The 4,580-nt window shown below is 35.8% G+C and overlaps 1 pseudogene; it reads right to left on the minus strand.

Annotated features, from left to right (window-relative positions):
• Nucleotides 1–3,409: 3,409 nt before the first annotated feature.
• LOC101415281 (protein prenyltransferase alpha subunit repeat-containing protein 1 pseudogene) lies at nucleotides 3,410–4,020 on the minus strand (annotated as a pseudogene).
• Nucleotides 4,021–4,580: the final 560 nt, after the last annotated feature.

Here is a 4,580-nt window from a genome sequence, read left to right on the forward strand (position 1 = left end):
GAGGTACTGGGGATCAAACCCAGGACCTTGTACACGGAAAGCAGGCTCTCAATCACTTGAGCTGCATCCACTCCCCAAAAGCAAAATTTTGATGTTAGGCTTCATTAAAATGGAAAACTTGTGCTCATCAAAACATACCGTTAGGAAAATGGATAGGTAAATTTTGTATGGGAGAAAACAATTGCAACACATGTCTGACAAAGATTTTGTATATGAAGAACCTCTACCACTCAAAAGACAAACAACACAATAAATTGAAGATGTTTGTACTATAGTACTCTCAGGAAATATGACATGGCCCTTGGAAAAGAAAGATGTTCCATAATCTCGGATATTTTGAAGTTTTGTGAATTTTAATATCAAGTACAGCTACTGCAATTATAGAGCTGCATTTCTTGGCTGGGACTTAAACAAGTTTAAACAAGGTAATTAAATTTAAAAAAAAATAGTAACCTTATTCTATATGTAATAGTTCCCTCTAGGTATCATGTAGCTGGAATGCATCATTCATTCATAATGTGTGCATTAATCTATCAATTTCTCAATCATCTACTCACTCTAATCATCATTCATGACTGATCCTCTCTTCTTCAAAGATTTAATCATTCATTAATTTAATAAATACCAAATGAGTCCTTACAATGTGCAAAGGGACACAATAGAATCTGGAAACACTGTAATACCAAAATAGGTATACCAAAGAAAAAGGAGGAGTGGGGAAGGGGTAAGGGAGATATTTACTGATCTTATTGCTTTTTGTTTGTCAATCATATTATTGACCCATAGGATCGTACAATGACTTTCTATTCTTCTCAGTGAAAGTTTGATGAAATATTTGTCAATTTAATCTCTTCCTCTTTAGAAACTAGATATTTATAGAAATATAAGTGAAGACTAACAAGCCCCTGAAAATAGATATAACTTTTCTACTGCATGATCTAATTCAGTCAAAGAGATATAATCATGCTACAGCTAGTGAGTTTAAATGATGATCATTTGGGAAACAAACACTCTCATACAGAGTAATAATAGGTATTTCTGATAGTGAACATTTGAAAAATGCCAAATTTTGTAAATAAAGTAGTCAACAAATCACATACCAAGTGGTATCCTTTTTGGACATTTGTATTTTCATTCCTTTCTTAAAACTTCATTAGAAAAGCAAGAGACCAAGATACATTAAAGGATTGAATGGCTTCAGAAAGGGCTTACTTAGGAGCCTTAAAACACATGAAGACAATCGATACCTAAAGATGGGTAATATAAAAAGGGTATTGAAAGCTTGGGGTATTATGAAATTTTAGCTGATGTTTCACAGAGTATTGTCTATAGTCATTTCCTGACTTTCTCACATCTTAATATTTGGGATACTTAAAATGATGCATGGAAGAAGGTACTACTGAGTGAAGCCAGAGTTTGGCAACAGGTATTAGTGGAATGGACTGAGCCTCCTATATCTTATTTGTGGTTTTCATCTCTCTTTCTCTCTCCAAGAGCTGAAAATCATAAGCTAATAGTTTAGAAATCTAAATAACCACGGAATTTTAATAGACCCTAAGGTATTTGACTCATGAACATCTCATCAAAACATAGTTTGTATACAAAAGTTCACAGAATTAAGTTCATAATGGCAATTATTTTCTCATCTAAACGCTAAACAAATTTTACTACTTGCCCCAAGAGAGAACAGATTGGAAAATTTTACTGGTGTTCTTATGGTTCACTCAGTTCAACTTTCTGCCAAGTAAAGGACCTATTTCATTTCCTTTAAGGAAATGCATCTATATCAAGTCCAGGGTTTCTACAACAGTGAGATAGGAGAGGTTTGCCTTTTTCTACATCTTTCTCCCCACTCTATAGATGACCTAGTAAGTAAAAAGGAGACCTGAAGAACTGACAAAAGCATGGGTGTCCTACTTGTTTCTGCCACTATTACATTCTACACTCAAAGGACCACAGACAGCTTCTACCATTAGGGAATCTTTTAAAGGAGCAGCTTGTATTCATATTTCCTGTGGGTTTCTTTTCTTTTCTTTTTTTATTTTAAGCAAATAGAACAGAAGGAGAGTATCTTTAATATGCTTTCCTGAAATAAGACAGATGAGGAAAAATATACAAAAGTGAAAGTGACAAAAATATGGAATGGATTGTGAAAATAAAGAAAAAGATAGGTGGTAAAAAAGAAACACAGACCATTTACAAAGGAATAAATATATTAAGAAAATAGACGTTAGCTGGCCCTATCCCCACCCCAACCTCATCAACCTGAAAAAATCCAGTCCTTGTTATAGAAAGATAAAATACAGATATAAGTTGAATACTTTGGTACTCATCACTGCTAAGTTCAGTATAAAAGTTCTTGTTTTTATGTTTAAAATGAAGATTGAAGTACTAATCTTCAAAACTTTTATTTCCCCTGGCTTTTTGCTGCTCTTGTTGTTCATTGTTTTTGCTCCTTGTCTGTTTGTTTGTTTTTCTTTAGGAGGTACTAGAAACCACTTGAGTCACATCCACTCCCCTCCCCTGGCTTTTGCGAGTAAACTTCTAATAGTCACATCACAAAAATTTTATAGTTTATCCAGCATAACCTCAATAACAAAAACATTTTTTAAAAGGAAGAATTTATGGATACATTTGGAAGAAAAGAAAGAGTAAAGTAATAACTTAAATGTTATCCCAGGTTTTTAGAAAAAAATTGGTTTTAAAAGGATTGATGAGTGTTTGGGGCATATACCAAATTTGAGGTAAAAACAATCTATCAAAACTAGCAATAAAAAAAAATTTCCAGCACTGCAATCACACAAGCTCTTAAGATTAGCTGTTTTTAAGAAAGATTTTAAAAATAGTTTATATTGGAAGGATGATTTTAATAAAAATCCCAATACTTCTGAACTTGGTTATGTCAATCTATAACTTGAGTAGAACATGCTAGAGAAAGAAAACTGGTTTGCATTTCCACATATCCATCCATCTACCATTTGTTACTCAAAATGACAAGTAGGTCAAGTCATTTACATCCATGTTAATCTTCTTAAGCTGAACTGTGATATAAATTCTTAATTAAAAAAACAATTAGCCTATGCAGAAATTGTGCTGAGGTGGGGGGGGGTTTGAACCAATTAAGAGAACCAAATGAGAAAACACACACTAAGATAAACAACAGATGAGAAGTTAAAAAGGAAAAAAATAAGACTAACTGTTCAGAAGGAAGGAACTTTAGAATTATTTTATCCCCAAAAGAATGCCAGTTCTTAATAAATAAAACGAATGATTCACTATGGATTTTTATGCCAAAGATGAAGAGCATATGGTTAGCCAATACTAGCAAATAGTACATGCAACTATATAAAGAAGAAAGGAAAGTAATAACACACTAAATTGGGAACCTTGCTGGACTCATCTGCCTCTTTCATTGGCTCAAAGTAACCAGTCATTTCCTGTATGCATTGGCAAGCTTGGCTTGCTCTATGTTCTGGCAAGGTGACAATATTTGATCAATGAACCTGTACTCCATTTCTAGGCTTAGGGAGTCTGGAGCTGGAGTCCGCTTCAGGCATTTGTTTTCCTCGGAATAGCCTCGCTGGCTAGCATCATTCAGTCCATCCAAACCTCCATTGCCCAAGACATGTGGGGACCTGCTGGGATGAGGTGCAAGTGACTCAAAGACCCCGGGGAACTCACTGCAGACAACAACTTGGTCATGCTGAGAGAAAGCATTTAGGTGATGTTGAAGGTAGAAGACATGCCGCCTATGACACCATAGCGTTTCACAGCCTGTGTAAGTATCAGTGAGATCAGATTAGTGCTGAATTCAACTTCTAGAAGACAGGGAAGATTAATCCTTGGTTCCTCTGTTGAAGCTGCTGCTTCTTGATCTTTTGGAAGAATTAGGGTTGGCTGGCTTCTTAAAGGGTTTTGCTCCAATACAGGATTGTCTAGCACAGTTTGCCTAATCAAAGACTGTAAGTAAAAAGTGGCTGTAGGAAATCCCCTACAATCTGAAATTTGCATGGACGCCCAATATTAGTAGAAGATAGTTTATCAAGAAGAATCTCTGAATCCATGCTTCTGGACTCTTTAGAAACTTAGTTAAGGGCAGTTTTCTCAGATGTAAGTTCACAATTGTATTTAAAGTACCAGAGAGGATCTCAGCTCTTTCCTCATGTTCCACCGGTGGTCAAGTCTGGGTTTATAAGCCACAGAGTACATGTGACATCTATCAGTTCATCTTTGTCCAGCCACTGCTTTCTCATTCTGTATAGAAGGAACTTGTGTTGAACATATGGTAAAAGAGATTTGACACACCAGCTCTTCACACCATTTGTTTTCAACCAAAACTATGAGACTCCCGTTACATCTGCTTCAGGACAGGGGATCAGTTCAGTTTCAGCTATGTGTGGATTCCTCCTAAAGGTGTTGGTAATATCGTTCACCGCCCATTGCATCAACACCGCCACCTACCCTCTCGTCTCCACTATGTTGGAGGGGGCCGCAGCAGGAACACCTCATCTGTTATCTAATCTATTTCACACAAAGTTAGTAAATGCTTATTCCATCTATGCAAAAGATTTCCCTAAGAC

This window comes from Dasypus novemcinctus, chromosome 11 (assembly GCF_030445035.2).
Source record: "Dasypus novemcinctus isolate mDasNov1 chromosome 11, mDasNov1.1.hap2, whole genome shotgun sequence".
Taxonomy (NCBI): Eukaryota; Metazoa; Chordata; class Mammalia; order Cingulata; family Dasypodidae; genus Dasypus; species Dasypus novemcinctus.